We start from the raw sequence: 14,477 nt of genomic DNA on the forward strand, positions 1-14,477 counted from the left end.
TCCTCACACATTTTAAAACCCGTAAATTTTAATTGTGTAAGGTGGTGAAAACAGATAAGACCAAGGCTACCTTCTGAGTTAAGTGACTTGCCTAATGTCTCACAGATTACAGGAGAACTCTCTGATGCTTTGTACCTAATGATCTCATGTAATTTTTATATAAAAATTTGCTTAGGGGAACTGGGACAATGAAACTTCTATTTGGAGTTTAGCAAACTGCCTTCTGGCTCTAAGGCTAGTATTTGTTTGCTCATCTTCTCCCTTTTCAGCCCTCTGATATGTGCATATTTAATGCGTTACATGCTCTTACCTCTGTGATAAATATATTTAAGCTAGATATAAGCATAAATAGCATTGGTGTACATTCTATTCTAAATCTCATGTTTTCCAAATACAGTTTTTTTAGAGAAAGCTGTAAATTTTAAAATCTTTGTACCCAGAACTGATCTGAAAAGGTATTCAGAGAAGATAGTTTGGTCCATTGTATTTTACTCAGGTCTACTTAAGAAGACTAGATCTATGTAATTTGTATTTGAAATCAAGAGAGCAAAAATGCTTTCCAATAATTATATTCATTTTCCCAAGCAATCTTGAATAATTAAAATGGATATAATATACTGTGAAAACACATGCTAAACTATTGTCTGTCATAATTTACCTATAGCATAATGAAGATTTAAAAATAAAATCTGTCATAAGTCGGAACTTATTTCCTACCATCTTTTGTACCAGGCACTGGGGTAGGACGGTGAAGTATTGCAAAGCAATCTCTGCCTTTTTATTTTAATACCCCAAGGAGTTTTGCATTTCTACTATAAGACAATAGGTATAGTAAAATACTATAAGAAGTAAAATACCTCCAGGGGGCTATGCGGAGGGGAGAATGAGATTTATGCATTGCATCAGAATTTCACACTATTATGTACAAATCAAATTGCCTTTCACGTAAATAAACTTTGCTGGGATAAAAGGAAGAAAGCAAAGAGCGAGCTTCCATGTATTTCTAAAACACAGAGTATAGTTTATGAAAATCGATCCATAAAGGACATGAGTTTTAGAATGCGCCGACTTTGATCTGCTGTCTTGACGTTAAGTTGCACCAGTAGCTTATGTAGGAACTATTGACAGAGATTATGTGAATATTGCCCCAGGTCTCAGGGCAGTGACTGGCATTCGAGAGCCCAAGGAGTCACTAAAAGGAAAGAAAACATAAGTCCCCTTTATGGCAGGAGGTTACTGATGAGTGATACAGTTACATTCATGGAGAAAGACTTTTGCCCTGCTGTGCACACAGCCTTTGAATATATTCTTACCACTGGGAGACTGAAAACGGACTGCAGAACTGACACTGACTTTGAAAAGAAGTGGCATTTGGAACCAGTAAAGCATCCAGAAAGAAAATCTGATCTTTTTCAATACTTAAGAACAAGTACTGAAAACCCATACTTTGTGTCCCAGTTTCCATGAGAACAGTTCAGGATTTTTTTTCTCTGTAAGGAATGACTAGCAAGCTGTTAATTTATTCTTGTAAAAATTCTCAGTCCACAACAGAATTCAAAGAGAAATCCTGCTCACTATATATGTTACAAAATTTTATTCAAATCTGTACTAATATGAAAGACATTTTCTGTGTCTGTGTGATATATAACAATAGTGAAAAGATCCAACCCTTGTCTTTGCTAGTGTTATATTTTCTGTATTTGCCTAATATGTTAAGGTTATTCCCTTTATAAAATTGAAAATCTGATATTAATGAAGCGTCAGGCCGTTGATTTATGAAACCAAACTTTTTCAAGTGTTGTACTAATGAAATTCTTGAACAGCCATTAATACTTTTATATCTGTATAGGGGTTTCAAAATATTTCTTAATTCAATTCCCATCATCTAAAAGAAGGATGTTATAATTAAATATAGATGTTTTATACACATTATCTAAAGTACTTAAGAGATATCCTTCATTAATTACAAATAGGCAGAACAGAACTCTTCTTTTATCCATGTGATCCATTTGATGTATTTCCAGTCCACTGTGAGAAGGTTTATACATGTTATTTGCACTAAGTAGAAGAGCATTGAAATACAGTCAAGTGATAATTTTTACTTCAGCATTTCTTGTATGTTTATGACTTAATAGCTATTACAAAAAAGCAAACAAAGTATTACCATAATTACAGTTAAACCTATGTAATGATTGGGGAAACTAAGATAATTTTTGTATAAAGCTACATCATATTAAATGAAATCTAGAGTAGTGGCATTGATCACATAGTGTAAATACCAGGACAGCTATAATAGAGTCAAGCTTTCCTACTGGGGCCTGATTATCACCCTCTGTGGTCTACTTGAATTTCACTGAACTCAGTCTTAGATTTAAAAGAAGTTGTTAAATGAGTGGATTCTCTCTTTCGATCTGCATATAATACTAAATACTTCCAATTTCTTTTTAACCTACCTCAGGACTGACTTGCCAATACGTATTAGCAAGATTTAAGGGAGTAAAGCTGGAACCAGAATAAGAAAAGTTGTAATGATCTTAAAATGATTAAAGTGGCCCCAGGGGTGTCCCTTAAGCAGTGAGCAGAGTTTGGAACCTCTCTTGACCTCCCAGGACCTAGCCAGACAGTGATAACCTAGGAACAGTCAATCAAAGAAGTCTCATTTGTCTGCAGAAATCTGACCTTTGTCATGCAAAGTGGACCTTTACTTCCTTTCCCCTTAGGAGGATCATGGTTGCTCCTAGCATTTAGGAAACATCAGAATAATACAAATAGGTGGCTCTAATCAAGCCCATTCCTAATTCACTTTTCTTTTAAATGTGCGAATTGAGAGTCTTTTGCTCCTTTCACAACAATGCACATTAAAGGATTTCATAATTAGTTGTGAAGTTGAGAATGAAATCATTGTTTCAGTTTTTATGTTTATCACCCACACTTAAAATAGCACTTCCTTTTAGAATTAACTTCTGTGATTCTTTTTGTTCCACAACACAAGGATTTGTGGATATTGAAATTTGTACTATTTTATTGAACTTTGTTTTGGTGCCAAATTATATTATACTGTGGTAGGTGACTTTTTCCCCCAATATAGCATATTTCTAGACTGATAATAAACTATAAAATAGAGAAAGGAGGGCGCCTGGGTGGCTCAGTTGGTTAAGCGACTGCCTTCGGCTCAGGTCATGATCCTGGAGTCCCTGGATCGAGTCCCGCATCGGGTTCCCTGCTCGGCAGGGGGTCTGCTTCTCCCTCTGACCCTCCCCCCTCTCATGCTCTCTCTCTCTGTCTCATTCTCTCTCTCAAATAAATAAAATCTTTAATAAATAAATAAATAAATAAATAAATAAATAAATAAAATCAAATAGAGAAAGGAAGCGTCTAGGTCCAGGTACTTTTGAAATAGTACATATTTCTCCCAAAGATACTGCGTATGTACTGACTTTGAATTGACCTACAGAACCATTTGTATTGGATTCTATTCCAATGAGTGTGTACCTATATTTCATAAAATATTACGGTAAAAAATTCTAGAGGTTTTATGCTCCATTATATTATTGGGGTCTTACTCAGTGAACTTTGCCTTTTTTTGAATGTTATAGTCTTTCCATTTAATACTGCTAGATTAACCTCTTAAAGTGTGCAAGCCATATAAAGCTTGGCTCGGGCTAACAGGACTGTTCCAGCCCCACTGAAATATTCATTTTAATGGTCAGCAACACTAGAGTCAGACTCCTATGGAAGAGGTCCAAACATAAGTTAAGGTTTTGGAAGGCCAGTGTTATTTTCCACACTGAGTAAATTGGAAAGAAAGCAGAGATGAGACAGATAGCTTTATAAATCTCTCTCAGAATAGCTGTTAGAAGTTATGTTGTGGTACCTTGGTGACCTATTCAAGTTAGTATAATCCAGAATTAATACAAGGAGGTTTTTTTTTTTAATCTTATTTTTTCTTTTTTTTAAGATTTTATTTATTTATTAGAAAGAGAGAGAGCCCTGAGCTGGGAGGAGAGGTAGAAGCAGGTTCCCCACTGAGCAGGGAGCCCGACACAGGGCTCGATCTGAGGACCCTGGGATCATGACCTGAGCTGAAGGCAGACGCTTAACTGACTGAGCCACCCAAGCGCCCCCCTTTATCTTATGTTTTAAAATCTCTTTCTCCCTTCCTCTGTCTCTCTGATTCTGTGTTTTTCTCATGATACACAAACACGTGCTCACATGCATGCATGGTCATGCACACACGTTTCTGCATAGATAGCACGAAAAGAGCACTTAGGCTGCAAAAATATCCCTCTGAATTATATTCCAGATTAACAAAAACTGGAGGATTTTTACCCATCTTAGTACTCTATCTTAGTTCCACTGTTTCAGTCATTCTTGCTTAAAATTATTAGAATAATCTTTTTGTGATAAAATTACACCAGTACTCCCAGAATCAAGAAGCAGTGTGGCACAGTAACAGCAGGCTTCGGATCCACCTGCCAGTTTGAAATCTGGATCCTCAGTCTTAGGAAATTTACTGAACCTCCTTGGCCTATGACTCTCTCATCTGTAAAATGGGAATAATTATTGCACTTGGTTCATAGAGTTATTTTGGGAATTCAATGAAGTATTGCGTGTAACGAGGTTAGGATCATACTTAGGATTTACGGAGTGTTTAGTTAATTTTATGTTTCTAGTTGAGAAGGAATTCAGTTTCATTTATTTTTATCAAGTTAAAACTGTATCTCTTCTTATTGTGGAAAGTCTTTTTAAGGTTTAACATTCTGCCACGTTTATTGATTAAATAAGTAACTGGGGAGAAAGTGACAAGCCTTCTTTTTAAGCTCTGTGCAACTTGCAGTACTTAATGTCAACACTGGAATGAAGGGTTTTGTCAGTTTTGTATTTCCCTGGCATTTCAGAGCCAAATATGGTTTCCAAAAATAGCAGCAGACTTGTTTCTGTCATCTAACATAAGAGGAACACTAATTGATGCTCTGTGCTCACTGGGGCCAAACTGAGTTTTAATTTCTGCCCTTGACTTTATTTTTAAATTATTAGACTTTAATTTTTAGAACGGTTTTAGATGTACAGAAAAAACTGAGCAGATAATACAGAGGGCTTTCAGATCATCCTCCACCCCACCCCCCAACCCAGTCTCTGCTCTTACTTACATCTTTCATTAGTGTGGTACATTTGGTATAATTAATGAACCACTAGATACATTATTATTAGTGTAGTACATAATTTACATTAAGGTTTACTCTTAGTGTTATAAAGTTCTATAGATTTTGACACATGAGTAATGTCACGTCATGTGTCCATCATTACAATATAATGCCCAGGAGTTTCACTGTGCTAAAACTCCTCTCTGCTCCATCGATTCATCCCTCCCCCTAACCAACCCCTGGTAACCCCTGGTAACCCCTGGTATTTTTACTGTCTCTATAGTCTTGCCTTCCGCAGCATGTCATATAGATGGAATCATATAGTATGATGTATGTAGCCTTCCAGACTGGCTTCTTTCACTTGGCAATATGCGTTTAAGATTCCTCCGTGTCTTTGTGGCTTGAAAGCTCATTCTTTTTATTGCTAGATAATACTGTGTTGTATAAAGGAACCACAGTGTGTTCATCCATCTACCTCTTCAAAGACATCCTGGCTCCTTTCAAGTTTTAGCAATTATGGATAAATCTATTGTAAACATTCTCACGTAGGTTTTGTGTGGGTATAAGTTTTGAACTCAATTAGGTAAATTCATAGGAGTGCCATAGCTGGGTCTTGGTAAGATGTGTTTAGTTTTGTAACTGCCAACCTGTCTTCCAAAGTGGCTGCACCATTTTGCACACCCACCAGCAGTGGATCAGAGTTCTTGTCACTCTGTATACTCACCAGCATTTGGTATTTTCAGTTTCAGTTTTTTGGATTTTAAACATTCTAATGGTATATAATGGTTTCCCATTTTGGTGTTAATTTATAATTTCCTAGTATCAATGTGGTATATCTTTCTCTACCCCTTTAGTTTTAATCTATCTGTGTCTTTTTTTTTTTTTGAAGATTTTTATTTATTTATTAGAGAGAGTGAGCATGAGCAGGGGGAGTAGCAGAGGGAGGGGCAGCTCAGCAGGAAACCCTACGCAGGGCTCTCTCCCAGGACCTTGGGATCATGACTTGAGCCAAAGGCAGATGCTTAACCAACTGAGCCACCCAGGCGCCCCTATCTGTGTCTTTATTTTTAAAATAGTTTTCTTATAGCACCGTATAGTTGGGTCTTTTTTTAAATCCACTCTGACAGTCTCTTTTAATTAGTATATTAGATCATTCACATTTGAAGTGGTTACTGATATTGTTAGATTATTACCACCATGTGTGTAATTGTTTTCTAATCACTGTACTTACTCTTTATTATTATTATTTTTTTATTTACCTTCTTTTTCTAGCCTCGCTGGAACATCATTGACCACTGTATGATTCCATGTTCTCTATCTTCTTAGTATATCAATTGTACCTCTTTAACAAATTTTATTTTGTGATTTCCTTAGAGTTTGAAGTAGATATTTGTGGCTAAGCTGCATCTACTTTCTTTTTTTTTTTTTTTAAAGATTTTATTTATTTGAGAGAGAGAGAATGAGAGAGAGCACATGAGAGGGGGGAGGGTCAGAGGGAGAGGCAGACTCCCCGCCGAGCAGGGAGCCCGATGCGGGACTCGATCCAGGGACTCCAGGATCATGACCTGAGCCGAAGGCAGTCGCTTAACCAACTGAGCCACCCAGGTGCCTGCTGCATCTACTTTCAAATAACCCTGTACTGCTTTGTCAGTAGATACCTTGTAAGAGCATATTCCCAGTTCCTCCCTCCCATCGTTTATAATATTGCTGTCATTCTTCTTATTTTTTTGTAGGCTAAAATCACCCAATATGCTGTTGATATTATTATTTTGAATAATCTATTAGATCAATTAAAAATAAGAATAATAAAGTATTTCATTTTTCCTTCATTTATTCATTCCTTTAAATAGATAGGAGTTTCTGACCTCTATCTTTTCTTTCTTATTGAAGACCTTCTTTTACTATTTCTTGCAAGGCAGGTCTATTGGCAACAAATTCCCTTAGTTTTTGTTTGTCTGAGAAAGGTTTTATTTCTCCTTCATGTTGAAAAGATGATTTCACTGAACACAACTCCAAGTTGCTGGAGTTTTTTCTTCCAACACTTGAGCATTTCACTACACTCTGCTTGCTTGCAAGGTTCTGACAAATCTGATCAGTTCTTATCCTTGTTATTCTCTAGGCAAGTTGCTTTCTAATATCCTCTGGTTTCTTTGAAGATAGTCTTTTTGTCTTTGGTTTTCTGCAGTTCGAATATGATATGCCTAGGTGTTTAGCTTTTGGTATTTATATTGCTTCCTGTTCTCTGAGATTCCTATACCTGTGGATTTCAGCCATTATTCCAATATTCTTCTGTTCCTTTCTTTCTTGTTATTTTAGGATCCCCATTACACATATATTCCGCCTTTTGTAATTGTCCCAGAGTTCCAGGATATTGTGTTCTTTTTTTTTCTTTGCCTTTCAGCTTGGAAAGTTTCTATTGATGTGTCTTCAAGATCTCTGATTCTTTCTTCAGCCACATCCAGTCAATTGATGAGTCCATCACAGCATTCTTCATTCTGTGCTTTTGATTTCAAGAATTTCCTCTTGATTCCCTCTTAGAGTTTCCATCTCTCTGCTTACATTTACCCATATGTTCTTGCATGTTGTCAACTTTTCCCATTAGAGCCCTTAACATATTTCTCATAAGTATTTTAAGTTCTCTATCTGATAATTCCAGAATCGTCATATCTGAGTCTGGTGTGATGTTTGCTTTGTCTCTTCAGAGTGTATTTTCTCCTGCCTTTTAGCAGGCTTTGCAATTTTCTGTTGAAAGCTGGGTGTGATATATTAGAAAATAGAAACCGAGTGGTTAGGCGTTTGGTGTGAGATTTTATGTTAATCTGGCTGGAACTGGACTGCATTTAATGTTTACCCTAGCTGTAGTTGACAGAGGCTTAGTTGCCTCTAGTTTCCTGGTTTTGTTTTCTTCCCCTTTCTTACGATTACCCTAAGAACTCCTTCATAAATAGAGTCTGTCTTAACAGCTCTTACAGTTATAATCTATTGTTGTTATGTTGGAACCCTACTGATATGGTGGTAAAATGTTGGGAAGCATCAGTGTTCTATAATCTTGTAATTAAATCTCATTTTTTTAATTGCCCTTCCCTCCAGGTCAGATAAAGATCTGGTAAGATATTTTCCCGTGCAGGGCAAGTTTTGTTAAAATGCTCTGGGTATATTTTTAAATTGTTACTTTTCCCTTGGGCGTATTTCAAAATGGTTACTTTTCTCCCCTCTTCCTACTCTGTGCCTTCACTTATATAGGAGGGGACTTTTCACTAATCTTCTCTGAGAGAACCTGGTGGGTTCTTATAAGTAAAACCCATAAATGTGTAGGTCTCCCCTGAGTTTGGACCCTGGGGTTTTTAGCTGTCAAGCTAGTCCATATCGATCTCTAGAAATTTGTGACTCCAGTCACTCATCAAAATTACATTTAGGGGTTCCTACCAGTTACTGGCTCTAGTAGCTTCTGCTTCCAGTAAGCTGAGCTCAGCTGTGATTTTCTGTATTTTCCTGGCTCTCCAGATTTCAGAGTAGCACTCTGAGACCTCTATCCTCTGAAGGATGTAAGAAAACCACTTTGATTTTTACTTTGCTCAGCTTTTTTCTTGTGGTAAGGATGGAAGTGAAGATTTCCAAGCTCTTTACATGTTGGAGTTGATACCAGAAGTCTGCCATTGATTTTTAACCCAGGAAAACATTTAAAAAATAATTTTTAAACACAACTTCCCAACTTTTTGAGGTGACAGATTTATATTTAAGCAATATAATTCTTACCAATTAATTATAATAGATTTTTTAAAGATTAGCATAAATGATTGACTGTCTCTCTCAGCTTGGTCATGACTAACAAATCCATGTGCTAAAAACTGTGATAGAATAGGCTGAATAATTTTAAATCACATTTTGGAAGGAATCCAATACTTTGTGCTAAAGTCTTTGCCTATTGATATAGTCTATGATATTTTATTCTGTGCCCTCTTCTGTAGGTCATCTTTCTCTTCTCCTTTATTGGAAATAACACCCTATTGATTTTGGTACTTTGAAAATAAATTTGATGAAATATTGGTTTGGAATGGAGTATAAACTACTGTGTAAGCAAGATTTGGGAATTATAAGGATTTTTTTTTCCTGTGTTTTTCTTACTTCTCTAATTATATCAAACTCTATAGAGATTTGATGAGGTAAGAAAAACCAATCGTGGCCTTCCAGAAATTAGAAAGGTTACTTTCCTTTTAAAATAGAATTTAATTTTCCACATAGGTAATTTACTTTTTAAAAGAAGACTTTTTGATAGATTTAATCACTTTGATTATGAAAAGTTAGCTATTTTAAACTAATTCATTGATTCTAAAATGCTCATTTTTTTTTAGTTTTAACCACATACAAATGAACTATATTTGTATTTATTTATTTTTTTATTTTATTTTTTTTATTATGTTAATCACCATACATTACATCATTAGTTTTTGATGTAGTGTTCCATGATTCACTATTTGCGTATAACACCCAGTGCTCCATGCAGTATGTGCCCTCTTTAATACCCATCACCAGGCTAACCCATCCCCCACCACCCTCCCCTCTAGAACCCTCAGTTTGTTTCTCAGAGTCCATCGTCTCTCATGGTTTGTCTCCCCCTTCGATTTACCCCCCTTCATTTTTCCCTTCCTGCTATCTTCTTTTTTTTTTTTTAACATATAATACATTACTTGTTTCAGAGGTACAGATCTGTGATTCAACAGTCTTGCACAATTCACAGCGCTCACCATAGCACATACCCTCCCCAATGTCTATCACCCAGCCACCCCATGCCTGCCACCCCCCACCACTTCAGCAGCCCTCAGTTTGTTTCCTGAGATTAAGAATTCCTCATATCAGTGTGGTCATATAATACATGTCTTTCTCTGATTTATTTCTAAAACGGTCATTTTTTAAACAAACATGTCTGTAATCTCAATGGGTCTAATGGATGATATTTTCATAGTTCAACCAGCAATGTTTTTTGCTTTTGCATTTTTTTCTTAGTCATTGTGCATGCCACAGTTGATAAATTACTGTAGTATTTACCTAAGAATTAAATGGTTTAGAATAGTAAGATTTCTTGTAATAGAGAAAAAAATAAATATATATGTATCTTTTATTTAAAAATGATAAAAAGCATAGATATTAATGTTCCTCTCAATTATTTATTCAAAAGTTAGTTGTGGTTAAGTTAGAATCAAGGAACAAAATGGTTTAAGTTTCACAATTCAATAAACAAGTAGCTGGTCTCACAGATTGTATGTGCAATATGGATGAAAACTACTTTAGAGCCAAGAGCAAGTATCAATTGCAAATTGTGTGATAATTAACCAACCTTGTAAGAACTTTGAAAATCTAACTCAAATTGTTTGTTTGTGGGGGGAAACTAGTATGAAAAAGCTGATAGAGGCTAGAAAGACAAAGCATGGAAAATAATCTTATCGTTTGGAGTTAGATCTGGCTGAGAATTCTAGTATGGTGCTACCACGTAGAGGTATATAAACCATGGACAAGTTAAAAGGACTTCTCTGAGCCTTAATGTTTTCAAGTGTCAACTATGGAAAATAATTGCCTTGCAGAATTATTATAAGCAATAAAGGTATTGTATGAAAGTGCCCAGCACAGTGCCTGATATATGGCAGTCTCAGTACATATTTCCTGTATGATTACTAGGAATGATGGTATGGCATTTGGGGTAGGAATTAGCAGTAGTAGCCAGATGGTATAATAATGCAAGACTTGGAATAGCAAAAGGAGTCTAGAACTATGGTCTTAACCGTGTCACTAATATATGGCCTTAAACACAGGACTTCATGATTTTGGATCTCAGATTTCTGTGGTAAAGGAAAGATTTGGAACAAATGATTCCTAAGATTGTGTATAATTCTAAAAAGGAAATACGTTTCATGAAGAGTAAGATAAGAAAATATCAATAATTTGAAGGCCATATAAATAAGAAATAAATGATGGTGCTTTTGCAGAATTATGTCTCAAATTCATTATAATTAACTGTAACAAAGCCTAATGACATATTTTTCACTCCCCATAAAATGCTCAATTAGAAACAGGCAGGACATTTTAGATAAGATTGGAATGAGAAATTGGCAAAAAATAATAATTAAGATTTTAAAAGCATTTAGCCATCTGTTGTATAATCATGAGAATGATTGAAAAAAGACTCCTAATTTGTAATATTCACAATTTTATAACTTGAAACACTGGGAGAAAGATTCCATGAAAATATATGTACTTACATATCTCTAGACATATCTAATGAAATAAATTAAAAGAAGACAGAAAATAAGTGATTAAATGTTTGCAATTACATTTTCTTTAAGTTTTCAGCCACTCACAGGGTTACTTTGAAATGAAAGGGTCCTTTATGGCAAAGAAATGGAGGAAACCATTATCTGTTTGCTCAAAAACCTTAGTATTAAGGCAGCTTTTAATAAAAATATATCCTGGCATGCTAGGTTTTTCATCAAGTGGCCTTAATTTACCTAGTCAGAGTTACCTTTATTTTTGTTTCTCGATCTCCTCTTTGTCTAAAACTATTTGCTTTGGAGTTTCTTATTTTTATTTTTATCTCAAGATTTAAACATTCTTTACCACCTATCCATATAAAAGATAAATTCAGAAGTCATTTTTATAAAACCTTCATTCTGGCATTTTCCTTATCTGTATTCTCATATCACTATAATTTTTGTTATAAAAGCTGGCATTATATTTTAATTATTAGATATCATATTTCATACTTATGTTTTTATCTTGTTCTTCTCAATTAGATGGTAAAAATGTCCTTAAAGAGAGTGTTTATGACATCTTCATTCCTTATCTGACAAACCACACTTCGTGCTGGGCCTCTTATCTTAGTGGGTAGTAAAGAAATCAATATACGTAAAAAAGGATGTTTGCCATTAATGAGCTCACAGTTTTCAGAGTGAGGCACTTGTAGCAGGTTCCTGAAAGGGTGATTGAAAATTAGCTTGCTTTAGTATTTGGACCACCGTATTTCTTGAGGAACTACTATTTTACATTCCCAGATTTTGAACATTCTTGAGTAAAAGCAAAGATCTAAACCCCCTGAAGAATATAGATAGAAGACATTGAGATACTAATTTTTTAGTTATAAGCGTTTGGCATATTTAATTGGAATTATCTATTCAGTTTTATTATATGTATTTTAAAGTCGGTAACATGGAACAAGTTCTCAGCATTTACTAGCCTGCTGCAGCTGTATTTATGTGGTTCTTTGAAAATAATGGTGAGAAAATTCTATATCTGCATCGTCTAATTCACTAGCCACGAGGCAGGTGTAGCCACTTGAAAATCAACGCAAATGTGGCTAGTATGCCTGAGGAGATAAGTTTTTTTTTTTAAATTTTAATATATTTAAATTTAAATATCCACATGTAACTAAGCTATTTACTATCCTATAGGACAGCATGAGTACAGACCAAGGCAGGCGGAAATGGGGCCTGAGTGTCATGGCAAATCTCTCTGGTGCCCAAGGCAGACATCACTAATCAGTCACAGCAAACTCTTCCTTCTGAATTTGGACATAGCCTTAGAAGCATTTTTAAATCACATCACCCAAAGAAGATACAATGTCCGAGCAGAATTAGACTTTTTTGGGGACTCTTAATTTTTAAGTAACAAAAAACTAATGCAAATTAGCTTAGTTTAAAAAAAAAAGGAGGGGATTTGGAGGGCTTCTTTTAACTGTGCTTAGATATTAGTTCAATGTGATCACGTGTTATTATTAGAAGTCTGAGTTCCTATCCTAGTGCTGCTGGACTTTACATACAGTAATGCTCTCTCCAGACGGTGATAAGGATAACCCAGTACAGCCCTGGGCCTACCTTTTAATTGCTTAACAGAAATAGGAAAAACAAGCACTTTCCACCACGTAGTTCTGATAAATTCCCAGGACTAACACACTGGAATAACTTAGGTCATGGACCAGCCCTGAACACATCACTCTCACAGAGAGACAGATTACATTGGTGGGGAGACTGCCTCACCTGCTCACCCTGGAAGTTTGAATGGAATTTATAGTTTCTCTCTAATGGCCCGGACTGAGAATGAGACTCTGACCAGCATTCATCCTTCTAAAAGGCAGCTCTGATTCTATTAACACACACTCTCTCTCTCTTTTTAGTATCATGTCATCTGCAGTGCAAATTTCACTCCTTCCTCACCAATTGTGATGCCTTTTATTTCTTTTTCTTGTCTGACTGCTATGGCTAGGACTTCCAGTACTATGTTGAATAGAAAGGTTAAAGTGGACATCCTTGTTTTGTTCCTGACCTTAGAGGTCTCAGTTTTTCACTGTTGAGTATGATGTTAGCTGTGGATTTTTCATATATGGCCTTTATTGTCCCTCTGTGTGTACTTTGTTGAGTGTTTTTATCATGAATGGATGTTATACTTTGTCAAATGCTTTTTCTGCAACTATTAAGATGATCATATGGTTCTTGTTCTTTCTCTTATTAATGTGATGTATTACACTGATTGATTTGCAAATAATGAACCACCCTTGAGTCCCTGGAGTAAATCCCGCGTGATCATGGCAAATGATTTTTAATGTATTGTTGGATTCGGTTTGCTAATATTTTGTTAAGGATTTTTACATCTCTGTTCATCAGAGATATTGGCGTACAGGTTTCTTTTTTTGTAGTGTCTTTGTCTGGTTTTGGTATCAGGGTAATTCTGGCCTCATAGATTGAATTTGGAAGCTCTCTTTGCTCTTTTGTTCATTTGGAATAGTTTGAGAAGAGTAGGTATTAACTCTTCTTTAAATGTTTGGTGGAATTCACCAGTGAAGCCATCTGGTCCTGGACTATGGTTTGTTGGGAGTTTTTTGATTACTGGCTAACTTTCATTGCTAGTAATTAGTGTGTTAAAATTTTCTACTTCTTCTTGATTCGGTTTCAGAAGGTTGTATGTTTCTAGGAATTTATCCATTTCTTCTAGGTTGTCCCAATTTGTTGCCATGTAATTTTTCATACATTTTATTATAACCCTCTGTATTTCTGTGGTGTTGCTTGTTATTTCTCTTCCTTCATTTCTGATTTTATTTGAGTTGTCTCTCTTTTTTTCTTGATGAAAAGTTCATGAATTTTGTTGATCTTTTCCAAGAACGACTTCCTGGTTTCATTGATCTATATTGATCTGAGCCTATTAAATCTTTTATTCAAGTATTATGTGATTGTCACACATGTCCTGGGACTTTCTTCAGTGGTCTCTTCAGGTCTGAATTTCCTACTCATTTCAAAAGTCACCTTAAGCACTACAATTTATAGGAAGCTTTTCCAAATCCTCTTTCTTCTG

The 14,477-nt window shown here is 35.5% G+C and overlaps 1 protein-coding gene across 11 annotated transcripts in view; it reads left to right on the top strand.

Moving 5' to 3' along the window:
• The window catches only part of HDAC9 (histone deacetylase 9), a 372,722-nt gene that overhangs the window by 292,449 nt on the left and 65,796 nt on the right, over positions 1-14,477 (top strand). The window lies entirely within an intron of this gene.

Source organism: Neomonachus schauinslandi, chromosome 12, assembly GCF_002201575.2.
Source record: "Neomonachus schauinslandi chromosome 12, ASM220157v2, whole genome shotgun sequence".
In the NCBI taxonomy this organism is placed as follows: domain Eukaryota; kingdom Metazoa; phylum Chordata; class Mammalia; order Carnivora; family Phocidae; genus Neomonachus; species Neomonachus schauinslandi.